General features: G+C 37.4%; 1 pseudogene; it reads right to left on the minus strand.

Annotated features, from left to right (window-relative positions):
* Positions 1 to 7485, minus strand: part of LOC136136015 (rab GTPase-activating protein 1-like pseudogene) — a 15514-nt pseudogene extending 8029 nt beyond the window's left edge.
* Positions 7486 to 15866: the final 8381 nt, after the last annotated feature.

Consider the following 15866-nt stretch of genomic DNA (forward strand, 5'->3'; position numbering starts at 1 on the left):
AAGCTAACACAATGAGATCACACAGCAGAAAATGAAAAGAACCTGAATCCTTGATAATCCTAATGAGCTGATGGATTAAACCTGGAGTATACCTACTATGGGTTTTCTGTCATCTCAAGTAATAAATGCTTTTACTGTTTAAACCAATGTTTCATTATTTTCTGTAGAAAACCAATTGGGGTAAGTACCTATTAACCCCACTTAACCACTTAGGATGTCCTTTCGTGCTTTTCTTGATTGTGCTTAAGTCATCTGAGAGTAACAGAAAATCACAGGTGGTGATTTTCTGATTCCAACCCTTTAGATATTACTTTGGATTCTTGTTCTGAATGATCATAGTTAATAAAGCATAGAAAGCACTGGGAAGAGTAGGAAGTAGTTGCGTAGGATGAGATATCTGGTGATGGAGGTGATCCTGGTCAGGTAAGATGAAGTGTAACCTAAGCAGGAGATGCAAATGAAAACAGAAGGCAACTATTCTTTTTTTTGGGGGGTGGTGGTGGTGGTGGTGGTATTCTAACCTTTATTATTTTTTAATTTTTTAATTTAATTTCTATTTTATATTGGAGTATAGTTGATTTACAGTGTTGTGTTTCAGGTGTACAGCAAAGCAATTCAGTTTTGCATAAACATATCCATTCTTTTTCAGATTCTTTTCCTATATAGGTTATTAAAGGTTATTGAGTAGAGTTCCCTGTGCTATACAGTAGGTCCTTGTTGATTATCTGTTTTATACATCTTAGTGTGTATATGTTAATCCCAAACTCCTAATTTATCCCTCGCCTCCACATTTCCCCTTTGGTAACCGTAAGCTTGGTTTCAAGATCTGTGAGTCTGTTTCTGTTTTGTAAATAAGTTCATTTGTATCATCTTTTTATTAGGTTCTACATGTAAGTGATATCATATGATATTTGTCTTTCTCTGTCTGACTTACTTTACTTAGTATGATAATCTCCAGGTCCATCCATGTTGCTGCAAATGGCATTATTTCATTCTTTCTTTATGGCTTGGTAGTATTTTATTGTGTATATGTACACAACTTCTTTATCCATTCCTCTGTCAATGGACATTTAGGTTACTTCCATGTCTTGGCTATTGTGAATAGTGCTGCAATGAACATTGGGGTGTATATATCTATTTGAATTATGGTTTTCTCTGATTATATGTCCAGGAGCAGGATTAACTGACCATAGGGGCATGGGTTTATTTCTGGGCTTTCTATCCTGTTCCATTGAGCTATATTTCTGTTTTGTGTGTGTGCCAGTACCATACTATTTTGATTACTATAGCTTTGTAGTGTAGTCTGAAGTCAGGGAACCTGATTCCTCTAACATTGTTTTTCTTTCTCAGGATTGCTTTGGCTATGTAGAGTCTTTTGTGTTTCTATACAAATTAAAAATTTTTTTCTACTTCTGTGAAAAATGCCATTGATAATTTGATAGGGGTTGCATTGAATCTGTAGATAGCCTTGGGTAGTATAGTCATTTTGACAATATTGATTCTTTCAATCCAAGAACATGGTATATCTTTCCAACTGTTTGTGTCATCTTTGATTTCTTTCATCAGCGTCTTATAGTTTTCAGAGTACAGGTCTTTTACCTACTTAGATTTATTCCTAGGTATTTTATTCATTTTGATGCAATGATAAATGGGATTGTTTCCTTAATTTCTCTTTCTGATATTTCATTGTTAGTGTTAAGAATGCAAGATATTTCTGTGCATTAATTTTGTATCCTGCAACTTTACTGAATTCATTGATGAGCTCTAGTAGTTTTCTGGTAGAATCTTTATGATTTTCTATGTAAAGTATCATGTCATCTGCAAACAGTGACCGTTTTACTTCTTTTCCAATTTGTATTCCTTTTATTTGTTTTTCTTCTCTGATTGCTGTAGCTAGGACTTCCAAATCTATGTTGAATAAAAGTGGTGAGAGTGGACATCCTTTTCTTGTTCCTGATATTAGATGAAATGCTTTCAGCTTTTCTCTGTTGAGAATGATGTTAGCTGTGGGTTTGTAATATGTGGCAGAAGGCAATTATTCTGAACAGGCCCTTAGAAAGCCAGTCTTAGGGACATAAGAGCCATATCTTTGGGGAGAGTTGTGAAACCCACATTATACTAATGTTCTTCTCTCCAGGAGAGAAGTCAGTGTTCATGGGATATCACAGGGTTCTTGTCATGCTTGTCCTCTTCAGAAACAGACCTAAGTTCTGATGTGTCTCATGATGACATGATGATCTAAAAATGAGAAGCTTGATTTTAATTTTTCCTGTAAACATGCAAGAGGTCCATGGTATTGCTCTCTTTCAGCCTGGCACAAGTCTCATAAACTAGAAGATAACCTTAACATTCAATCTATGGTAGTTCTCCCCATGACCTTTGCCCTTTTCTAAACATATTCGTAAAGACATAGTAATATTCTACTGTGAATTATATGAGAGCTCTTAACATGGATTTAAACAGTAAATTTAACAAATAGGCTGCTCTTTGCCTGATGACTCAGAGGTTGTTAATTATTCTTCAATTTTAGGCATTTGGAAGAAAAAATTAATTCCTTAATATATTGTATTCAATTGAGTTCAAACCATAAAGAAGAAAGAAATAATAAGAATTAGAGTAGAAATAAATGAAGTAGAGAATAGAAAAACAATAGAGAGAATCAATGAAAGCAAAAATTGATTCTTTGAAAAAAATCAACAAATTGAGAAACCTAAAGATTAAGAAAAAAAAAGAATACTCAAATTACTAAAATCAGAAATTAAAGAGGGAACATTACTACTGACCTTACAGGAATAAAAAGAATTATAAGAGAATACTATGAACTCTATATGCCAATAAATCAGATAACCTGGATGAAATGGACAAATTCCTAGAAATACACAAACTACCAAAACTAAAGAAGAAATAGAAAATCTGAATAGACCTATAACAAGTAAGAAGATTGGATTAGCAATAGAAAATACCCCCAACACAGAAAAGCCTAGGACCAGATGACTCCATTCGGTGAATTCTACAAACATTTAAAGAATAAACATGACTACTTCTCAAACTCTTCCAACAAATAGAAGAGGAAAGAATACCTCTTAACGCATTGTATGAGGCTGACATTATCCTAATACCAAAGCCAGACAAAAAGACACTACAAGAAAAGAAAACTACAGACCAGTTTTTCTTGTGAATTTATTGATAGATACAAAACTCCTCAATAAAATGCTAACAAATAGAATTCAGCAGCATGTTAAAAGGATTATACACCAGGACCAAGGGGGATTTATCCCAGAAATGCAAGTGTAGTTCAACACACAAAATCAGTCAGTGTAATTCACCACATAAATAGAATGAAGGAGGGGAAGCACATGACCATCTCAATTGATGTTGAAAAAGCATTTGACAAAATCCAACATTCCTTCATGATAAAACACTCATTAAACTAGAACTAGAAGGGAACTTTCTCAACATAATAAAGGCTATATATAAAGAACTCCCAGGTAACATCATCCTCAAGGGAAAAATACTGAAAGCTTTTCCCCTAAAATCTGTGTTTTGTGTTTGAAAGTCAAACATTCAGAAACCATTAGATGTTCTTTAAAAAAGAATCCATTTTGGGGGCTTCCCTGGTGGCACAGTGGTTAAGAATCCGCATTCCAATGCAGGGGACATGGGTTCAAGCCCTGGTCCGGGAAGATCCCACATGCTGTGGAGCAACTGAGCCCGTGCGCCACAGCTGCTAAGCCTGTGCTCTAGAGTCCTCGAGCCACAACTATTGAGCCCACGTGCCACAACTACTGAAGCCCGTGTGCCTAGAGCCCGTGCTCCACAACAACAGAAGCCACTGCGATGAGAAGCCCATGCACCGCAACGAAGAGTAGCCCCTGCTCGCCGCAACTAGAGAAAACCCACGTGCAGCAATGAAGACCCAATGTAGCCAAAAATAAATAAATAAACAAAAATTTATTTAAAAAGAAAAAGAATCTATTTTCTTAAAGTTTCTGGAAAAAAGAATGTTCTCGGGCTTCCCTGGTGGTGCAGTGGTTGAGAGTCCGCCTGCCAATGCAGGGGACATGGGTTCAAGCCTTGGTCCAGGAAGACCCCACATGCCGCGGAGCGGCTGGACCCGTGAGCCATGGCCGCTGGGCTTGCACGTCCGGAGCCTATGCTCCGCAACGGGAGAGGCCACAACAGTGAGAGGCCCGCGTACCGCAAAAAAAAAAAAAAAAAAAAAAGAATGCGCTCCTCTGTATTAAAACCTCTTCATAATGAACATTGCTACATTGTACATTAGGCACAAGTATTATTGAAGTTTTAAAAGAATTGTTATTGTTCATGCAACTGGAGTATTTAATGTTTATTTCATAAATACATTTTGCAAACAATAGGAAATCTAGAGGACATTCTTTGAAGTATGAAGCAGTGGTGCTCAATTTTGGGGTGCTTTTATTTATCCTCTGTTTTACACGTGAATACAATAAAACCTTTTTTAAGAAATTGAAAATTTTTAAGGAGAATGCAGAAAAGCATTTGATGATCTGGGATGTAGATGAGGGGTGGCTTTTTTTTTTTTTTTTTTTAAGTCCTTTCTAGACTCTTAATGTTTGGGCCAATTACTGTGATGGAGTCTCTGCCCTCAGACCAAATCCCAGTGATAAGATATCTGTTCTTCACATGAGCAATAACTGGAGTACATAGGATAAAGCAAAATATTAAATGTCTGTCACAGTATAGAAGAAGTGAGGAAAGTGCAAAGTGATAAGGTGCTAGTCACCTCAGAGTGGTCAGTTCAGATATGGTGATGCAGCAGAGTAGAAACTTGTCAGAAAGGAAAGGTGTCAGGCAGGAGATAAATATGTGCCCACATTATCCAATGTCAAGAGCTGAAAACTGTTTTGAATTTTTATCCTGAAGATAGAAATGACATCCTTATGAGAAATTGAACATTAAATAGATATGTATTAAACCGATTTTGCTTGTTGACACATTTGTTTATTTATTTGACAGTTACTGAGTGGCTACGTGGTAGTTTTTAGGCCTTAGAATTAACCTAAGGCAAAATTGTGAAGTAAAAATTTTCATTTCAGTCATTTTACCTCTTTATACTGTGCTCTTTTTTGGATTCTTCAGCCTTCCTTTTCCTCCCTCAGGCTTTGGAGCTTAGAAACTAATGGCATTAAAGCTCCGGTGACAGGAGTGACAGGACTCTAGGATAAAAGATGGTTGTGTTCAGAGGAAGAGAAAGTGTGTGTTTAGGAAAGAAGCAGCACCAAGTTGTAAATTCTACTACCTGTGGATAGATAGAATTATGGTGTACTTTATATTCTTTTTGCTTTTCTACTGTAACGATATGCCTTGCTTTCATAATCCATGAAAAAGAGTACATATAAGAAAAGTAACAGCAAAAGGAATGTGTTAAAAATTATTTCTACCATTTCAGTTTTTTTCTTTCTAATTCTTTTTTTAGTCCATCAGGCCTGCTTTGCTTGTTTGGCAATGTCCTTTAAATTGTTTAAAAACTTTTCCAAATTGGTAAAAGCCTAATGTTTCCAAGTACTACAGACTTCTATAACTATTATGCATCATGCAAACATCATGAGGTGTGGTATGAGACAATGAACATTTTAAGTTGCTTTAAAATTTAAGTATTGGACATTTAGGGTGCTCTCAACTTTACACAGTTACCAATGGAGTTGAACAAATATAACTGGTTAGTATTTTTAACCAAATATTTTGACTAAATCATTGCATTGCTTTGGAGTCTTGAAGGATACAATATACCATGAAGGAAAAGCATAGAGTAGATTAGGATGTGACTGTGCACAACTAAAACGGTACTTTGTCATTTTCCTTTTTCTCATTTTTGAAAGTAGTTGATAGCTACTTTTTCTTTTTCCCTTTCTTTCTCTCAGCGTATGAAGATTACCAGTATAAAAGCAAGAGGTGAAGTTATCTGCAAATATACAAACTTGTATTTATCCATTGGGTCTTCCTGCTGCAGATGACTCTCTTGCATTTTCAGATATTCCTTCTCATGTTTCTTCAGTTTCTTGGTTTGTACCTTAATATTGTAAGCCTGCTCCATTATACTTCTTGCATTTTCCTCTGCCTTGTATCTCTGAATAACTTTAGAAAGCTGAACTCTGAAGAACTGTAAAGTACCTTCAGAATCAGCTTGCAGAAGATCTTCCTTTGAGGTCTTTAGGAGAGCCAAGGCTACGTGAAAGGTTATGTTCAAACCCTCACAAAGTGTAAGTCAATGATGTGGAAGACCATGCAGAGTGGGAACTTGTCAGTAAAAGGAGTGAGAAACCACTGGGATGCACACATATGAGCTTCCAGGTTCAGATTAGAAAAATGGTCGTGGAGGTCCAGTAACTGCTCTTGCATTAGTCTTTCCAGCTGATACAATTTGCAGTGAAGGTCTTCAAAGCTGTTTTTGCAGAAGTCTCATAAATCATAGTCATTCATGATTTTCACCAAAACACAGAATGCTTGTTCCTCTGGCAAATGCAGCTGTGATACAGCAGCAAGAAAAGACTGCCCTTGACAGTACCCAGTGTCTTTGTTGTAGACAGAGTAGGCCTTGCAAATCTTGTAGAGCGATTCCTGGCCATCTCCTCTGGTATCTTTAAAGTAATCATGTGCAGGGAATGTCTGATGAATATATCTCTAGTAATAACACTCTCCTGGGCTGAGTCCATTGTGATAAGAAATTGATATCTATCGAGCATTGCCTGGTTGTCATGGCATCCTGCTAATAATTACCATACCTCTGCCCTCAATGCTTCAGGAACAGCACTCTTCACCACAGTGGATAGCCCTTTCTGTCGTGCACCAAGGTTATTGTGCCATCTTCCTAACAATTCTCCCCAAGAATATAGGATCTTCTCAGGACAATGCTTAGAACATCACCTGTTCCACTTGAGAGTTCATTATCACTCTTCTCTTCTGCTTCATCCTCCTAGGGTGACACTGGACCCCATCTGCTAGTAGCAGTGTGATTCGTTCCTCCTTCTCAGACTCTTGCTGTAGACTTACCACCTCATCTATTGCATTTCCAGCATTGGTATGGCCTTTTCCCTCAGACTGTTTCAACCTCATGAAGAAAGTCTCCGTGAAAGTCTTTCTGCTAAAATGCCAAAATCACTTATTTGCAGGGTACACATGTACTGCTGTCTCCAGGTGAAAATAGACAGGCTCCATCACGTCCATGACTACCATATCCATTGCCACAGTCCTATACACTCATTTATCTTTTGGAGTTTCTTCATTAAGTGCCAGAAATATTGGTTCATTGGTGTTCCACATGCCGGTGATAACATAAGCTCTTCCATCATAGCTCTTTCCCATGGCTTCCATATCCAGTAGATAAATGTCACAGTTCTTCACATTTCAACCTGGGCTTAATAAGATTCCAAAGCATCTTTCAGCAGCTAATTCTTTGTTAGAAAGTTGCTGCGCTGTAATCACAACCTTCTTTTCTATTCCTTGTTTTAATTTGACAGTATTTAATTGACAGTATTTTTTAAAGTTTAATATTAGTATAAAAGATTATAAAGTGAGGAGTAAAAGTCTTCCTCTATCTAATTTCCCCTATTCAGATTTCCAAAGGTAAAACCATTGTTTCTTCTATATCCAGGCATTTGCTATTAGAATGCAAACATATGTATATCTATGTGTGTAAATATGTATCTATGTACACACACACACACACACACACACACACACGGGATTTTGTTAATGGTTCCACAACATTCATTGTATGGTTGTACCATAATTATTTAACGAGTCCCCCCATGATGACATTTATTTGTTTATTTATTTATTTATTTTTTGGGCTGTGTTGGGTCTTTGTTGCTGCACGCAGGCTTTCTCTAGTTGGGGTGAGCAGGGGCTACTCTTCGTTGAGGTACACAGGCTTCTCACTGCAGTGGATTCTCTTTTTGTGGAGCACGGGCTTCAGTAGCTGTGGCATGCGGGCTCAGTAGTTGTGGCTCTAGAGCTTCGTTGTTCTGTGGCATGTGGGGTCTTCCTGGACCAAGGCTTGAACCCATGTCCCCTGCATTGGCAGGCGGACTCTTAACCACTGTGCCACCAGGGAAGTCCTCATGATGACATTTAGATGGTTTCCTGTTATACACTACCTCAAGCAAGGTTGCAGTAATCATACATACTTGTATATGAGTTTATGTGTAAGGTAAATTTCTAAAAGTGGAATTTCTAAGTTAACAGGTGTTTCACCATCAATAGATGTTACCAAGTTGTTCTATAAGAGTGATACCAGTTTACACTACCACCAACAGTTTATGGGAATGTCTTGTTTCCCTTCCCTCTGGCCAACACTGAGCATCATCAATCTTTTTAATCTTTGCCAGTGTGAGAGATGAAAAATGATATCCCACTCCTGGCTTTTATTTTGTTTAGAAGTGTTAATATGAAAAGTCTTAGTGATTGATGAAACCATACAGCAGTAAGTAAAGTACGAAAGAATGTGTTAAATTGAAACTACCACTGTGAACCATAGAAAGCAGTCCAGTGCAGCCACAGTAGCAGCACTTTTGCTTATCACCAGTGCTGATAAATATACCTCTGGAGCCCATAGTTTGATCTCTAATGTCATTCTCTTCTAGAGGAAACCAAGATTTTTGAGGAGAGTTAATGTCATGCCCTTCAGCAGGAAAAAAATCAGGAAGCATTCAGGAATTCCTGTTTTGTTTTGTTTTTTTCAAGAAAGTCAGGATGTTCTTGGGATCATTAGAGGCAACTCTAAAAAAGCCAAACAGTCCAGTTTAAGGGGGTTCCTTTTAACCAAGTTGAGGCAATTTGATCATAAAAAAATTATAGTAATCATGTTAAATTAGAACTCATTGAATTTTTAAAAGACCATAAGTTTCTAATAATGCCCCAAAGGAAAATTTATACAAGGTATAAGGATGATAGTCATAATATAAAAAGGTGAATAGATTATGTTTAGCTTCTGTTAATTCTAGTAAGTAGGAAAATGCTTATTATATAATACAGTGTTAATATTATAATATAATAATATTTCTATTAAGTATATTCATTCATAAAGAAGAGGTAAGTTCCTGTTTCAGTGTGAACAGAAAGAATGAACCATTTGTGAATTTTTTCCAACAGTTCTGAAAAAAAAAGGAAACTGTATCAAACAAAAGAAGGGCCAGTTAGCAAGTGGGATTTCCCTAGGGGCGGGCAGTTTAACAGATTAGCACCACTGGTCACATACAGTAACCATTTAAATGAGAATCCAACAGTGTATTTCAAGATGTGCTTCAAGATGACGAATTAGACAAATGTCCCCCAAAACGAAAGCTAACTGCACACACGCATTCTCTCATCTGCCTGGTAATAAAACATTTAGATGACCTTATAATTATAATGAAGTTCTATTAAGACATACATAAGTTTCCAAGTATACCAACATACCATGTCAATAATCATCATGAAAGGATAAAAATTAGGTACAGCCACCTTACAGAATGCCTCAATTATAGTAAAAACACTGCATTTTCTAAAATTGAAATCTATACATATGATATATATGAAGGATAATGATGTAAGCTGAATAAAGTTCCTCAAGATGTCCATGTTCTAATTCTCCAGAACCTGTGAATTTTACTTTACATGGCAAAAGGGATTTTGCAGATGTGATTAAGAACCTTGAGATGGGGACTATTTTGGATTGGCCAGGTGGACTGATATAATCACAGCACTCCTTATAAGACAGTCAAAGGAGTTCAGGTCAGAGAAGAAGAGGATGTGATGCTGGAAGAAGAAAACGTAGCACAATGCCTTGAAGATGGAGATAGGGGCCACAAGTAAAGAAATACAGCAGGCCACTAGAAGCTGAAAAAGTCAAGGAAATAGATTCTCCTCTCAGAGTCTCCAGAAAGAACCAGCCCTGACAATACCTTGATGTTAGCTCAGTGAAATTGATTTCAAACTTTTGAACCCCAGAACGGTAAGAGAACAAATTTGTATTGTTTCAAACCACTAAATTTGTGGTAATTTGTCTTGTGAATGGCAGTCTTCTACCTGTATTTTCACATACTCTTTTGTGTCTGTCTATTTGCAAATTTCCTCTTCTTACAGGGCTACCAGTCAAATTGGCTTAGGGCCCACTCTAATGACCTCATTTAACTTAATCATCTCTTTAAAGATGCCTCTCCAAATACAGTGGCATTCTAAGGTACTGGGGATTAGGACTTCAACATATGAATTTTAGGGGTGGGTGGGGTGCACAATTCAGCCCATAACAATATATAAGATTAATAAATGGTAGTGAATTCTTCCTCTCTACACAGAGAAGGTCTGGAACATTAAAGAACATAAAAACGTTCCCAAAAGAGACCACATTCCTCTCAGAGTATCAGTGTTCCCCAAAACTACGATGTGTCCTTCCATATTGAAATAAGCTTTCGTGAATTCTTTATAGAAAGAAAAAAATACACTATCATCCCTACTTCATTTTATTTTTAATTTTCAAAAGTAATTTATGATGCTAGTAATGACCAATTGGAAATGGCAATTTTAAAACAATACCATTTATTGCAATAGTATATTAGTCAGTGTCCTCCAGAGAAACAAAACCAATGGGATCTGTATAGACAGAGCGAAAGAAATAGATTTATTTGAAGGAATTGGCTCCCAATTATGGAAGCTGACAAGTCCAGAATAGGCAGGGAGGGCTGGCAGGCTGAAGACCTAAGGAAGAGCAGGTGTTGTAGTTTAAGTCCAAAAGCTGTCTGCTGCAGAATTGTTTCTTATTTGAGGGAGGTCAGTCTTTTGTTCTATTCAGGCCTTAAGTTAACACCCATATTGTGGGGGACAATCTGGTTTACTCAAAGTCTACTGATTTTAAAAAAAAATTTTATTGGAGTATAGTTGATTTACAGTGCTGTCTTAGTTTCAGGTGTACAGCAAAGGGAAGCAGTTATGCATATACATATATCCACTCTTTTTTTAGATTCTTTTCCCATATAGGCCATTACAGAGTACTGAGTAGAGTTCCCTGTGCTATACAGTAGGTCCTTATTAGTTATCTATTTTATATATAGTAGTACACATGTCAATCCCAATCTCCCAATTTATCCCTCCCGTTACCCCCTGGTAACCGTAAGTTTGTTTTCTACATATGTAACTCTATTTCTGTTCTATAGATAAATTCATTTGTACCCTTTTTTATAGATTCCACATATAAATGATATCATATGATATTTGTCTTTCTCTGACTTACTTCACTCAGTATGACAATCTCTCAGTCCATCCATGTTGCTGCAAATGGCATTATTTCATTTTTTTATGACTGAGTAATATTCCATTGTATATATGTGCACCATCTTTATCCATTCCTCTGTCAATGGACATTTAGGTTGCTTCTATGTCCTGGCTACTGTAAATAGTGCTGCAATGAACATTTTTTCTTCTGCCCATTTTTAATTTTTTATATATATATATTTTTAAATGTTGAGCCTTCATTTTTTAATTTATTTATTTTTATTTTTGGCTGTGTTGGGTCTTTGTTTCTGTGCAGGGGCTTTCTCTAGTTGTGGCAAGCGGGGGCCACTCTTCATCGCAGTGTGCAGGCCTCTCACTGTCGTGGCCTCTCTTGTTGCGGAGCACAGGCTCCAGATGCGCAGGCTCAGTAGTTGTGGCTCACGGGCCTAGTTGCTCCGCGGCATGTGGGATCTTCCCAGACCAGGGCTCGAACCCGTGTCCCCTGCATTAGCAGGCAGACTCTCAACCACTGCGCCACGGGGGAAGGCCCTTCTGCCCATTTTTTGATTGGGTTGTTTGTTTTTTGATATAGAGCTGCATGAGCTGTTTGTATATTTTGGAGATTAATCCTTTGTCAGTTGCTTCATTTGCAAATACTTTCTCCCATTCTGAGGGCTATCTTTTTGTTTTGTTTATGGTTTCCTTTGCTGTGCAAAAGCTTTTAAGTTTAATTAGGTCCCATTTGTTTATTTTTGTTTTTATTTTCATTGCTCTGCGAGGTGGATCAAAAAAGATCTTGCTGCAATTTATGTCGGAGAGTGTTCTGCCTATGTTTTCCTCTAAGGGTTTTATAGTGTCCCATCTTACATTTAGACCTTTAATCCATTTGGAGTTTATTTTTGTGTATAGTGTTAGAGAATGTTCTAATTTCATTCTTTTACATGTAGCTGTCCAGTTTTCCTAGCACCACTTATTGAAGAGACTTTTTCTCCATTGTACATTCTTGCTTCCTTTGTCATAGATTAGGTGACCATAGGTGCGTGGGTTTATAAAGTTTACTGATTTAAATGTTAATTTCCTCCAAAGACATCCTCAAAGAATCATCCGCATAATCTTTGACCACATATCTGGGCACCAAGGCCCAGCCAAGTTGACACATAAAATTAACCATCCCAAGTAGCATCAAAAAATCATGACATAAAAAAAAATTTAATGAAATATCTGCATGCCCTGTATACCAAAAAGCACAAAACATTGCTGAAAGAAATAAAGAAGATGTAAAGAATGGGGAAATATAGCCTATTCATGGGTTGAAAGACTCAGTATTGTTCACTCACATTTGATGTATTGATTCAATACAATCCAATTCAAAATCTCAGCATACTTTTTTCTTAGAAATTGACAAGCTTATTCTCAAATTCATATGGAAATTCAAAGGACTTAGTATAGCCGAAAGGAATTTTGAAAAAGTAGAACAAAGTTGGAGGACTCTAACTGATTTCCAGGTTTACTATAAAGCTACAGTAATCTAAACAGTGTGGTATTGGCATATGCATAGACATATAGATTAATGAAATGCAAAGAAGAGTCCAGAAATAGGTATATATATATATATATATATATATATATATATATGGTCAATTGATTTTCAACAGATGTGTCATGGTAAATCAATAAGGAAGGTATAGTCTTTTCAACAAGTTGTGCTGCTGGTTCTGTCGGATATCCATACACAAAAGAAAAAGGATGGACTTTTACCCTTACATCACACTATGTATTAGTTTCCTATGCTGCCATAACAAATTACCACAAATTTAGTAGCTAAAAAAATCCACAAATTTATTATTTTGTAGTTTTGCAGGTCAGAAGTCAAACATGGTTCTCACTGAACTAAAAGCAAGGTGTTGGTAGAGCTGTGCTTCTTTCTGGAGGCTTTAAGGGAGAATCTGTTTCCTGGTCTTTCTAGCTTCTAGGTGTTGCCCACATTCCTTGGCTCATGGTCCCTTTCCTCTGTCTTTAAAGCCAGCAAAGTTGCATTTCTCTTGACCCTTCCTCAATTGTCACATCTCCCTCTGACTACAGACAGAGGACACATGTAATTAGATTGGGTCCACCAAGATAATCCAGGATTATCTCCCCGTTTCAGGTCTGTAACCTTAATCACATCTGCAAAGTCCCCTTTGCTGTGTGAGTGCCTTCAGCTCAAAATAAACAATATGCCAAAGTGGCATATTTTGGGGTGGCCTATTCTGATCTCCTTCACTGATTTTAGAGTATGTCTTTCAGTGTGAGGTAGTGTGGTCTGATTCGGATAGGGCAAACTTCAGGATGGGCAAACATTAGGATTTATATGGTGAGGCAAGGACTATGAAGCCAGACTTGAAGGGTAAAGCCATTTGAAAAGTCGTTTGAGTGATCCATTGTTCTGAAAAGGGAGCTGTTTACACTGATGAGGGCTATATAAGTAGTTTTTTATTCAGATTTACAGATTTTCAGGAAGTTCCTAAAACAAACAAAAACATTATTTGTAACTTTACTTTCTTGGGCAAGAATTTCCTGGAATAAAGTCGTGTTAATGAAAACAGTTCCTAGTTTTATTAAGCTGTGTAGCTTTAGGTTGTTTCAGTTCTAATCATAGCCTCTATAAAATTCATCTCATCTCTTTTGTTTACAAGTCATCTTTTTCTATTTAGATATGTAATTTCTGGTTCTATGTGTCTTTTTTTTAACATTAATTGAAAGAATACATGAGGCCAGGAATGTGAATACCTACTATTTACATTCACGCAGAGATGTCCCACACCTGTACTAGAACATGTAGAGGGCTTAAAACAGTGCCCACATAGAGTAAGTGCTCAGTAAATGTTTTCAAATAACTATCCCTCACTATGATAAAACAATAAAATATGTCAGTAAATTGTCCCAGTTTTCTCAAGGATCCGCTCCCTCCAAATTCCATTAGGGAGAACATCTACAAGATGATTAGAACCATTCACACCGCCAAACTGGTTGTCTTAGCATATTTTCTATACATCATTATGCTAAAAAAAGTTTCTGTTTCTCCATTTTGAAGCGTACCATCAAATTTCTCATCAGTTATACAGGACTTCTTGTGTGCCATTTCCCATTAAGGAGAGTCAGTGTGTTCCAGGTCTCCGAATACAAGAAGAGGGATTCTGTCTGACTGCAAGCAGATGCTTTTGGTGCCTCGTGCCACGTTCCTCAGCCCATCAGATTTTAACGCAGCATGGTAGACAATTCTACACATGTGGCTAGTGTCCCACTTCAAATGCATACCTTGGCTACTCTTGCTTTTTTGTCTTAGGCTTTCTTTGAAACGTGGGAAAGCTGCTCATAGCCTGCAGGTTCACTTCTGGAGTTTGGGGGAGTTAACACTGGAAGCAATTGGCAATCAGTGGGGGATAAATGTCCCCACCTTCCTGTCCTTTGGCGAGTTGTTCTGGGTAATTCTATACAGTTCATCAGAGGGGCCCCAGTGGGATTGGGCTCAGTTGCCCATTATCCTTTTGGGAGGTTTTCTCCCTTCCCTGTCTTACTCCTTCCACTCCCTCACTTCTGATTCCTAGGATCACCCTCAAATGTCTGCTCCCAAGTCATTACTGAATGCTCTGCTTTAGAGAAAGCCCAAGCTAAACCTACAATGTATTAAGTTTAAATCCTGGATGAGAAGTAATGATGGAAGAATTTTTGGTTAAAAGCAGTATTTTCCGTCTTGCCTCAAACTATCTATCAAGGCAACTGTACATTCCATGCAGATGTGGGTCTGTTCTTGCCCTCTGATGAAGCTTTGTACTGAAAAGGATGCCCTGGACTGGAGATGTCCCTGTTCCATAGCCCCTATAATGAATGCCTAAATTAGAAATTAAAAAAATTTTTTCTCATAATTTCTATTATCACCTTTAAAGTAGTGTGAAAAATCTAGGCGACGTATCCTATTTCTTAAATCTACCTTAATCTGCACATCTGCTAAATTGACTGATTTCAATAGCGGGTTTAGATAGATGGAAAGATCAGGCATAGATACTGCTCAGACAAATAAAAGAGTTTATTTATCTGAAGGGCATAGAAGAAAGTCAACACAATTAAAATACATGGGCAACTTTTTCTAAAACAAATCAAGATGTGTAGCTTCCTAATCTCAAATGCCTCCCCAGAGGTTGTATAGTTGCAGATGATAATGCCTGTTTAGTGAGGATCCTATCACATGCTCTGGAAGCAGAGAAGTCTCTCCAAGTCTAGCCATACATATGTACATACATACATACATACATACTTACATACATATATACATACATACATACAATGCTGGCATATTCCTTTGTGTAGCCCAGTCTAGGTTTGTGTAAGAGACATCCTAAACTGACCAAGTGCACCTCATCAATGTGGTGGTTACAAATCGCAAAAAATATAATTGCAAGGTACAACAAGGTCTTCAGGCATAAACAAAGCCCTACTCCCTCATTCTCAGGCTCTGTAGTCTACTACAGCCTGAAGTTACTCCTTAGGAAACAGCAGAGATCAGTTTCCCAGCCCTTTCCAGGAGGTATTTGAGCAAATGATTAGACCGACTATTGGGCTTATGTTGAATGAGTTCCTGTAGCAGTCTGCATTTACCTCTG

The sequence above is a fragment of the Phocoena phocoena genome, chromosome 16 (assembly GCF_963924675.1).
Source record: "Phocoena phocoena chromosome 16, mPhoPho1.1, whole genome shotgun sequence".
Classification (NCBI taxonomy): Eukaryota; Metazoa; Chordata; class Mammalia; order Artiodactyla; family Phocoenidae; genus Phocoena; species Phocoena phocoena.